Source organism: Dreissena polymorpha, chromosome 1, assembly GCF_020536995.1.
Source record: "Dreissena polymorpha isolate Duluth1 chromosome 1, UMN_Dpol_1.0, whole genome shotgun sequence".
NCBI lineage: Eukaryota > Metazoa > Mollusca > Bivalvia > Myida > Dreissenidae > Dreissena > Dreissena polymorpha.
The window spans coordinates 199,804,999-199,817,454 of NC_068355.1; the positions used below are offsets into that span (position 1 = coordinate 199,804,999).

The window sequence follows — 12,456 nt, forward strand, 5'->3', positions numbered from 1 at the left end:
CTTAATAGCTCTAATCCTTTGACGTAAACCCATTTACGTGTTTGTGTTCATGTCATGGCCGCAATATTGAGAGTTCACATAATGAAACTATATTATCAAGAAATCACACAGTATATTGCTTACTTTCTGAAGTTTCTTTTCGAAGTTTATCAAAGTCGGGGATATTTATTGTAATTGCTATCATACACATATATCTTCCAATAAATGGGGCTTCCTAGTAGTAGTAATGTATAACAAACGTAAGCATTATTAATTGTTGTGTGAAAATCAACAAATATATTAATAAGTTATCACAAAAGTGCAATTCATGATAGACTCAACATTACAGCTTACGAGCCATAGGTTCGACTGAGATCTCATTAAATATTAATTACCATTTAGGCAAATGCACACATATTTGTACAGTGATTAGTATATTTTGAACAGGTCACATCAATTAAGATAAGACTTATATACTGCATATCTAAATTCTTTAACCTAGTCAAAATAAGAATGGAAAAACTTGTAATAAATCTTTGGACCTATACGTAATCATCCTATACGGAGCGCTTTGATTGGCTGGCCAGATTGGACCTACACGTAAGCATCCTTCTAAAGTCATAAGTACGATCATTGAGTTTACTTTTATATTATTGACCTACCTGTTTTTACTTCAAGTTACTAATGAATTGTTATTGAAATTAAAACACGATTTATTCACTCAGTACACTTAACAACGAACTAGTTCGTTGCAACGGTTTAAAAAAATAACAAACTTACTAAAACTTAACAAATTTTATAGCAAACATCCAAACGAAAATCTAAGTATTGATACCTCTCTGCCATTACTTTATTGCCACATTAAAATATCACAGGCCAGGTTGTTTTATGCTAATGACTGTAATAAATTCGCTTGATTTTTGTACAAACATGACACAATATACAAGATATCAAGCATTAACATGCCTATCACGCCATAGAATATCTGCGAGCAACTCCATTCGAAACAGATCTATCTGACAGCTCGAGCAAGTGGGGCGTGTACAAGTATAAATCGTACATAATACTTACTCTGCGAGGCATTGATACATTAAGCAAACGTATACTATGGTTTCGTTCTTATATTTTATTATAGATTAAATAAATCTGTTCTACCTCTCCACTGTGTGTTCTCACTAATGCATACTTTCGTCTGATAATATTAATTTTCACCTGTCTATGTAGTTATCGAGGCAAATCGCACTATGATGACACTAGTTAGGTGGTACAAAACAATTTTAGCGAGACCATGCATTGTGTAACAATCTATAAGAAATATATACATACAAGCGTAATGTTGGCAATTACATGAAATTTAATATTGAGATGAAATTTTGAATACATTTAATACATGAAAAAATTACATTTGATAACAATGACACAATTCATAAATTCCAAATCCCTATTAACCCGATATCGTAATAATTAAACGATTCAATTGCGACATTTCTTCAAATGAAATAAAGCTGGTAACAACTTGGACCATATGAGTATGTAAAGCATGTGTGCATATTGGCTATTACAGATGATCATTTATTTATTATTTCTATTGCCACTGACAACTCGGCGCTTAAGAACTAACACATTCTTCGCGTTGTTTAGTATCATTCTACAGGTGTCTGTGGCATATATTAACAAATAAATCCAGACTTACGATTCAGAATAATCTAATAAATGTGTTGTAGTATCAGTGCTATCTTCATTATGATTAAAGTAATGATGCACGGAAATTCTAGTACAGGAATCTGGCACCTTTTCGATGACGTTATTATCATCATAATGCCGGAAAATTTGTTACAATCAGGCAGCAAAGTAGTGACGTATGTGGAGGGGTATTTCTAATTTAAAGCATAATCTCTCCAATGTTTTATAGCACAAACTGTTTTCATCAACATCAAAATTTGCGATCTGTTGCTATTTGTCTCCACAAAAAGATTAATATGAACAGGGAACATATGAAGCATGATTTATAATAAATAAATATCAAGTAGGCCAACAGCCCAATTAATACAAACTTTGGCATCAGTGTTTACAAATAGTAGGCATATATACAATATCGTTCATACGACTTTTTAAGTAGAAAACGAGATATTTAGTTGTGGTAACGAAGTAATTAAAATAACACGATTCCAAATCTGAGCCACCGTAGACTAGAGCAGTATGCCACGTGCGTGTACATGATGTCGACCAAGGAGATAGTTTATGTGTCCCTTGTAAACTTCAAGATCTAGCCCGATATTTCAAGTGGCAAAGAACATAAATCGTAAACACTTGTATTGTCAACAATATATAAAATCCCACGGACGTCGGTACTGTAAATATATTGATCAAAGGTATTTAGATAAAGATTTATACGCATGTTCATAAGCGTAACATAAAAAGTTGTTGGTTTCCACGAACCCGATCGGTTCCAAATATTTGCGACGACACCAAACGTTTTGGAGCGGATGAGTGTTTTATTAGTTTTGATGCATTTATAACAATTAATTTTAATCACAAAGGTAAAAGCGCACTGCCTGTTTAACAATACTAAACATTCGGGCACAATTTGTATGAAGTGTATTGATAACAATGGTAAGATTACATAAGTTTACATAAAACAAATTACAGTCAATACAGCTTTCAACACAATTTTTGTATGTCTGAAAATAAAGCATTACAAATTTGCATGTATCTTTGATGCCTGTGCTGACGGCGCAGTACATCTGGTTGTAAGGCGTATATAAGCGATCACTAACATCACACTCGTCATGTAACTCTTGGGGTTTTACTTATTTATCAACATAATTGAAAATCAAATCATGAGTTCACTTTTCTATTATTTAATGATTGGGAAACCAGTATTCATTAATATTTCACATCATAACATGCCAAGTTAGATTCATAGTCCTGTCTTTCCTCGTCCTAAAATTACAAAACATAATACAATTTTAATAATAATATAAATATCACATACTTCCTGAAATATATAAACATTCAAGAAGAGCACACATGTCAACATATTAAAACAATCATAATTACCTTTAATCATCAATATGACCTAGTATGCCAAACCCATTATTTAAGCATAAAAGAATGGTTTTAAAAAGGTCAAGAAACACATATAAACAATACCTTTTTAACAATAATAAAGAACATGAAAAGGACAGTTCATTACTTACAGAGTATGTGGTACTTTAGACTCTTTCGCACCGACGCCTTCGAACTTTTTTCTCTCTTGTTATGAACAGTGACTGCTGTAACAATGTCATGTTGTTAGCATGCGAAAAGTGTATATAATCGTTAGTTTTGTGAAAGCCTGTTTTACATTAATATTCTAAGATTTAAAAATGGCACCGGCATAAAGTCAAATAGCAAATTCACCCGAGTTTCCAACATTAGCAACACAACTAACAATCTGACAGCATACCTTATATATCCATGTTCCTTATTTAAAGTATAGATAAATGATATGCCAATAGATGACAAAGATATTTCCCGATGAGATTCTAAAATCGAAAAGACTACATTCCTATCAGCAAGCTAACCAACTTCCGCCGAAAAGAGCTATTCTTATAACTGTACATACTTTCGGTACAATTCAGGTTACACTACACTAAAAGTTCACCTGGTAACATTCTCCCCCTCCTCCTAAAAGGCGTCTCGACTTTTTTAACTACATGTGTATGTAACTACACACATAATAATACACATATACATGAAATACTTCATACCACTACTTCCAACTATCCATATCAAAATCACTTATACATTCCACAATATATAATTTACAGCCAAAAAGATATATATCATGTACTGAAAATAATCAATACATTATCTGCATTCATTTTTTAATGCAGTAAAATAAAAATAAAAACATAAGGACATAATAATTATCCAGCTTTTCTCAGTTCATCACTGAAAGATAAAACACATTAAAATAAAAACAATAATGCATCTAAATGTACATGCATCTATTATTTAACATTCCGAAACAAAATTTTGCGTCAGAATAAGTACATCAAATATAATATGATGACAACGTGTTTATCACCAGCGTTTCTGAAATAAAACAAAATATCCCCGACCACCATGGGGCTCGAACCCGGGACCTCCCGGTTCCAAATCAGGCAGACACTACCACGTCGCTATAGTCAATTTACGACTCGTTATGAAATGCAACAACAAAACACGACATTCAGTAAATAACAATGATAAGCACTATCGATGGTGTTATATTGCCAAGTCCTTTTAATAAAATATAGCTGATACCAATTGCTTTAAAAACCAAACGCGACTGTTTTAAAGTTAGCTTAAAGGGGCCGTCAAACAGATTTTGGCATGTATTAAAGCTTGTCATTAACTGCTTTAAATGCTTTATATTGATAAATTTAAACATTTGAACTAAAAATCTCCAGTAAAAAATAAGAATACAATTTTAAAAAAGAAGAAAAAACGTTAACCTCCACAGGGCTCGAACCACTGACCCCTAGTGTCATGGAAGCCTTCACTTTTGATTAGGAAAAAGGTTAGATCGACTCGTGTAGAAAGTTCTGTACGGATCTAACAGTTGTCTAGACGCATGCATATGTATGGCAAGCGGTTCGACGCATAATCCCAAGAAACTAGGTTTCTCATGAGAACCTAGGTTCTCAGAATGAAAACCTAAGTTCTCAGAATGAGAACCTAGGTTCTCGCTTGAAGATTGCACATGGCGTCAAGAACCCAAGTTTTCAAATGAGAACCTAGGTTTCCATGAGAACCTAGGTTCTCATTTGAAAACCTAGGTTCTCATGAGAACCTAGGTTCTCGTTTGAAAAGCTAGGTTTTCATGAGAACCTAGGTTCTCAGAATGAGAACCTAGGTTCTCATGAAAAACCTAGTTTCTTGGGATTATGCGTCGAACTGCTGGCCATATCCGTGGTTTTCATTTGGGAACCATAGGTTCTCTGAGAACCTAGGTTCTCATTATGAGAACCAAGGTTCTCATAGAACCTAGGTTCTCATGAGAACCTAGGTTCTTTGAAAACCTAGGTTCTCATAGAACCTAGGTTCTCTGAGAACCTAGGTTCTTTGAGAACCTAGGTTTTCAGAGAACCTAGGTTTTCAGAACTACGCGTCGGACGGCGTAAACTTGCTCGTTTGGAATACGGGACACATATTGCTCAGGGCGCAGGATCAATGGGGTTCACATATGATTACACACGGGCTGGACAGAATGAAAACACGCCGTTAAGAACTTTATTTTTGCAGATATCTCAAGTTATTGAAATATGTTTGCAAAGTCTTTAGCGCATAAGTTTTTCTTGCAGTGTTGCCGTTATCTTACGATTGAATAATACATTATTACACATAATCAATAGAGATAAAACTTGTATTTTATAGCATAATGATTGCTTCCTACATGTAGGTCACATACATACTTAAAATAGAAAACTGTACCGTACAGTCGTTTGAGGCCCGAACAAGGGAACTGAATATTTGAAACTCATTTAATGATGTAACAATGTTTTATGTAACGATTGATCTGAATTTTTAGTCTCAAAGTAATATTTACAATTAAAGATGTATTTCATAAAAAGTTCAATTTTTTATTAACGTGTTCAACCCAATGTCGACCGATTACTTTACTAATTTCATTCCTCAAGACCACCCATGCACGGAAAATGAACAAGAGGCGGTCACCGACGGCTAATGCCTGTTGTCACAAATATTCAACAGATAAGTTTCGTAGAATATTACTGAGCATTGTCTGAACATTGTTCAGGAAATGCTCTTGGAGAGAAGCATTCACGGTTTCACGCCTATTCTATTCATTTTACACATATGCCGCCAGCGTGTACCAAGCAATGGGAGAAAACTGGAGGTTAATTATGGCCAGCGGTTCGACGCATAATCCCAAGAAACTAGGTTTCTCATGAGAACCTAGGTTCTGAGAACTTAGGTTCTCATTCTGAGAACCTAGGTTCTCATGAGAAACCTAGTTTCTTGGGATTATACGTCAAACCGCTTGCCATACATGCAAACAAACGAATAAAATTTCTTGCATAAATGCTTTCAAAATAAGTAAAATCATGTAGATAATGTTCAAGCAGAAATTTAAGCGTGATACTTTATTATCACTTTTAACAAATGCCAAATAAACGAATGTATATTTACATCCAATACCCCATATATTTTTGTAAATTCCGTGTAGTGGCTCGCCAATTTGACACAACTGCAAATTATCCACAGGCTGGTGACCGAAGTAGGAATTTGAAAAGTCCCTCAGGTTCAGACTCCCTCTGGGATTCAATGCGGCGGATTCTGGTACTTTAAATAGAGTCACATGAGGCGCGTATGCTCGTTTATTCTCACAACTTATTTTGTCATCCGATAGGCCCATAAGCCCAATTATATCGTCTCTCATTGTATTAAAAACATACGGTATATTCACCTTCGCAAATATGATTTTATCACCAAATGAGCCGAGTCCTTGTATTTCCAGATTTGCACAACGGCCCATAATATACGAAATGTATTCCTGATAGAAGTCCAGCAACCATACCTAACGCTTCATGTCGCTCTCGCCCCGCAGTGACATTATGTCAACAACGGTTATATGGAAGCTCCTACTCGGGATCCTGAAGGTGTCGTAGTCAGGGTACCGGTCTACAATCAAATCTTGCATTCTCTCCAACTCCCTTTTCAGCGACTGGTCTCCAATTTTGACGCACACGAAATGACTGCATCTGTAGCCCATATCAACTTGTCTGCTTGGCTGCAAATCGAGTAAGACGACATTTCACGTTTACTATTTGAACGAAAAAGTTTTATGTCGTATGTATTAACATGCCGTCTGGATACTTAATCACTTTCCTAAGAGAAAGTGCTTTCGATTGTTTAACAGTGTTTATCTCCAAGGACATCCTTCACCGGTCCGTTCTTAGATTTAAGAACAAACTAAGACCCAAGCTAGCATACTGTAGAGTTTGATCATTGATGGACTTTATATCGTAATGATGCCATCAGAAAAAACTTGAACAATTCTGAAATTAAAAGGCTAAAATTTGGTTGGCGAATACGGGTTCTAGTAATTTTTGACGGGTATTAACATTTCATAACTTAAAAAAATGCCGTTCTGTTTTATTTACAACCGTTAGTGCTTTGAAATAGTTTGAAATTATTATTCTTTAATATATAAGATTTAGAATTTGTCAATTTTCAAATGTGTGAACAAGTCCAATAAAGGGAATACTGGTTACCAATTGAACATAATCGTAGCAAAACAGTAATAAATTAGCATATATCAAGACGCCACTTACCCCATATTCATGTATCCGACCAGGATGTCGGTACGAATGGCCCGCCACTTACCTCATATTCACTTCTCCGCCCAGGAAGTAGGTACGAATGGCCTACTACTTACCCTAAAGTCACGTCTCCGACCAGTATGTCGGTACGAATGGCCCGCCAATAACCCCATATTCACGTCTTCGACCAGGATGTCGGTACGAATGGCCCGCTTCTAACCTTATATCCACGTCTCCAGTCAGGATGTCGGGACGAATAACCCACCACTTACCCTATATTCACGTCTCCGACCCGATTGTCGGTGCGAATGGCCTTTCGCTCCGGCGGATACCTCCATAGCTGGATAATCTTTACGCCTCTGTTCATTGCCGTCCGTTATGTCTGCGTCGAATAAATTCACTGAACTTATGTGTTTTAGTGTGGTAACAGATGTCAGATCGAATCAGGTGTAAACAGCTTACTTAAGCCTTGATAAGAAGACGGAAGTTTAAATTTTCTGAAAAGTGTACTCCAGCACAGCTGTAAATCATACAATTCGGTCTACGATCTAAGGGGACCTTTTTACCTATTAAACGAAATGACTCATTCACAAAAGATGTGCATTTCCAAAAGACGTACTACAATTTTGTTTTTTAAGCGAAATTACACTACCGATTAATTTTTGTTTCATATAGACCTTGATCAAGTATGCATTAAAACGTTTGTTGTATTTGTTATAGTTGAAGATAATCATTTATATAAATGTAAAAAAGCACATATTATTAATGATTTCGACTTGCTTAATCAGTGCTTTGAAAAAACGATAGAGGATGTATTATCGGGTAAACTTGAGAAAATTGTTAATTGTGTGCAATGCAATATAAAGCGATATGCTTGCTTCAATTCTTTCCGTTAAAATTAACGGACAGATGCCAATGCTTTTTTCTCGAAGAAAGCCAAATACCATCAACCGTCGCGCAGGTGACCCTTCCATATGTTTATGTGCGTCAACAAGGCGTTGCCACCATGTCATGAGCGTTTACACTTCGTTCATACAGCGATCTCTCAGCATTCACGCAGCTATATTCGGTAATGTTAATGAAACGTGTCGTCTACGTTCTTGGATTTGCCTCAGCAACTTAACTGTGACCTCGATGTTGGTACTGCGACTGTAGTAAGACCATACAGCGTGTATACAAATGTGTATTTCTCTTTTCCATAAGTTTCTATTAATGTCTGCATTTCAAGACGTGAAGACATCATTTGCCTCCAAGCATAAAGATCACGAGCGTGGTAAAGCTCTTGAGGCATGCTCAGTGTCGTGAACAAAGTCTACTGGCAGAAGTAGACACATAGAAAGCACGGTCAAGCCAAACAAGAAAGCAGGGTAGGAGCAACCAAAATCAAGAGGACGAAAGAACGATGGCTGCGTGGCTCAGAGGCTATCCACAGCTCGTCAAAAAATACATTATCGCACAAGGATACGGGTAGAGCAAATGCACGCTGGGCCGAACGGGTCAATGCCGTTGCTGTACTAGCGGTTTGTTACCTGTCGAACCGTATTAGATATGGTATGTCTACCAAATCGACCATCGGCGACTTTACGGCGTCTGCACTGCGATTTTTATGTACTACAGCGAAAATTGCGTTTGCGCTGCGTTGCTTTTGCGTCTATAGCGTTCTTCAGGGAATTCTTCGGCGTCTCGTCAGGTTGCCGTAAGAATGCAGAGCCTCTACGTTCACTCTAAATATGTCCAAAGAAGTCACCATGAGGTCGCCACCGTCAGCTTTCTTTACATTTGGACGCCGCGTCCATGCTTTCTCAGGACGGCCTCGTCCGTTGCGATTCTTTCACGTGCTGGGTCGCCTTAGGAACGCAGTAAGAACACCCATCCCGTGTGGCAGGGATAATAAATAAATACAAAAGCAGAAATATCAATTATTTTTGCACGTACGTTTATACTTCACTTTTTGAGGCGATTTTCATATACATACATGTCAAGTTCAGCCGCGATATAAGGCACATTTAAACATGTTATCAAGTCCCTGTAAACCAAAGTGAATGCGATTACCGGTAATGTAATTTTTGTAAATGAATGTAAACATTTGTTGAAAATCTCTAATTGAAGCATAAACAAAACACATAAACTATGAATGCAAGAGATAATCTGAATTGTGACTTATCTGCTGATTCACTTGTGCAATTATTTCAAAGACTTCACATTTTCAAAAAATAATTTTAGATTCACTTATTTACCATGCTTAAAGTTACTAGGTGTTCTTGAAAAGGGCATGTTAAATTATGTATCGGTCAAAACATTTCGAACTTGCTAAACAAACACAAATAATTGAAAACCAATCTTAATAAAAAATAGTTAGCTCAAATAAATATATTCATGTCAAAAATATATATCAATAAACAGGTCTAACGACTAACGTGATCTATCCAAAGACTTCTGATATTGTTTCTACAAGATATTTAGTCGTTGTTAACAAGTTAATAAAATATGCACATGGATAATGAGCGGTATTCATGTCAAAATTGTAACGCGTATTATTAAAAACTTGTTATGCTTGTTTATTATCTTTTATGAACAATGCTATTCAAACACTGTTGAATTGTGTGTAAATATACTTTTCTTTCGGTAATTAACATTCCGCTTTTCAAGTCTTTTGTTATGATATTGTCTGTTTTGGATCGGCAATTTTAAATATTGCACCTGCTAATCGCACAATGCTTAACAGTAAACCGCAATATGCTAAACCACAATACGCTAAACTGAATTCGAAAACGAAACTAAACCTGATGTCAGCTCTACCTAATGCCGTAATCAAACGATCAATTTGCGTTCAGCAAGCATTTTAATGTTTCACACAGTTTCTTAAAAAAGGTTGCGGTTGTTTATTTCGTATGAAATTATTGCAATTCGAATACATGAATTCCCCAAACAGGTGCCCTATCACAGTCGCTTTTATGGCTTTATCCACGAACCTGAAAGCGAAAGAAACAAAATACCCACATGATCAACCACTGTGAGTCACAAGGGATTTGACAAATGACGACCCGGGCCCATATTCACCATTGTTTTAAAGCGGCCATCCAACAGATTTTGGCATGTATTGAAGCTTGTCATTAAATGCTTAAAATGCTTTATATTGAATTTAAACATTTGAACTAAAAATCTCCAGTAAAAAACAAGAATACAATTTAAAAAAGGAAAACAGTAACCCTCAACAGGGCTCGAACCACTGACCCCTGGAGTACTGGAGCAAAGAGTCTCCGCCTAGACCATTCGACCATCCACGCTCATGCTTAGAGCGGATGTCTTATTTTTTTCGGCGTACCTGTTTAACGTCACTTTTGACCTTACCTGACCTGCCCTTTGTAAGTGTCCAATAAAATTCAAATAAAATTTCCCGCGGCTAGACACGAATGAATACGCTTCATTTATTCCATTGGCTGATTTGAGCATACCACAAGAAAATTGGAAACATGACCGCGTTTTTGTTACACGGTTTTACTGCGTGTTCAACATGAAACTATTTTATCTCTTATGAAAAAGCTTGATAGATAGAACAGTTTTACACTCAAATCTTCACATCAATACAGTTTGTGCATGCACCTTTTATTTTCAGAGGATTGCCAGCGCCAGAGCGTTTGTACTTAAAGGCGATGCTCTCATATTTAGTAATTACTTCCATATTCATGTCTGTGTACTAGTATAATATTTAAGTTTATAATAAAAGTATTTTTCCCTATCCTGATATTCGTTTTTGCAAAACCATTTTAAATTGTTTTCGAAATTGAACATTTCACATGTAAAAGTATAAAGTTTTAAACAAGCCGTCGTTCCAGCAGTGGAAGCGTGGCCTCACTTTAATGCATTGAATTCCAACCCGCAAGGTATCAGGGTCAGTTCGCGGCCAGTAAAATAATCGTTATATAATATATATAGACGCTATCGCGTGAACGAGGTGAACTGGAATTTTCTTTAGACCAAAAATATGTTAAATGAAGATATTCAGCGATATAATTATGGTATGTCAATACTAGATTATTAATGTGTTTTCAACAATACCATGATAAATATTATTTTTGATTAATTTAACAAGAATTATTCCACCATATTGACTAATGTATTAAGCATGAGCGCGATGATTATCGCTACTATTAATAATCGAATCAAATAGCAATGCCCGACAAACCACTATAACAGGTTTGTTCGAAGAACGCGCGTAAAAATATTTAAAATATGTACGGATACTTCGCGTGTAGCCGGTTGACTAATATGTTTTGATTCCACTTCCATTCTTCTTTTGGTTTTCTGTTTTGTATCTATAGGTTTATGACCAGCAATATGTAATAATGTAAAATAAGCCGCGAAAACTCCGCATAACATCCCGTACTGCGTGCGATGCAGCTAACAATTGCACAGAAAAAGACATTCGCTATCTTTTATCTCATTCATTGTACTCTTTACCTTTCACCAACTCCAACCCTAGTCAACGCCGTATATCTTAAAAAAAGATATTTCTTGTAATATATATAAACAATCCTCGAAGTTTCCCAAAATATCGTTTCGCGTCGCACGACGCTTTATCTGTTTGAGGTCCCCCCCGGGGGGGGGGGGGGGGAGGTAACTTCACCTATTTAGGGTTAGGGATGTCCCACTGAGACTTCCGAAATGTGACCCATTTTTATACCGGAACTCTGATAAAGTAGACCCATTTTGATACAATTTTTTTTTTTCAAAAACTGAACCTCAATACTAGAATTTGATTAAGTGGACACATTTCACACTATAGTTTTAATCTCTATCACAGGTGGTTAGCGTGTTGCTATGATATTAATTAGTGAAAACATCATTTTGAATGATAAATAATCATATTATAACGAAAAATTAACTTTTCTGAAAAAAAGTTCACTATCAAATATATATATAACAAAGTATGCAACTCAAAATCACCCCAAAACGGGGTGCATCGCTTTGAACAGCCATATCTTCATCAATTGTGCAGCGATTTTCACGATCTCGGTCTTATTCAACGCAGAAATGAATTTCCTTTCTGGAAATGTATATGTCTTGCAATTTTTTTTACAAATGCTGGGTCAACTTTTAAGAAATAACACGATACACAACTCGCATGACCCAGTTGACAATGATCGTGCAGTCTTTATGAATGAAA

General features: G+C 36.0%; 1 long non-coding RNA gene across 2 annotated transcripts; it reads right to left on the bottom strand.

Moving 5' to 3' along the window:
* Window positions 1-759: 759 nt before the first annotated feature.
* LOC127864585 (uncharacterized) lies at window positions 760-7,796 on the bottom strand. Of its 2 annotated transcripts, XR_008042093.1 has the most exons (4): window positions 7,562-7,760; window positions 6,166-6,757; window positions 3,180-3,254; window positions 760-2,922 (listed from the first exon to the last, which is right to left on the bottom strand). It is a non-coding gene; the product is annotated as an uncharacterized LOC127864585 (long non-coding RNA). The 2 variants fall into 2 exon arrangements; XR_008042092.1 differs by having other exon boundaries at window positions 3,180-6,757; window positions 7,562-7,796.
* Between the last annotated feature and the right edge of the window lie 4,660 nt (window positions 7,797-12,456).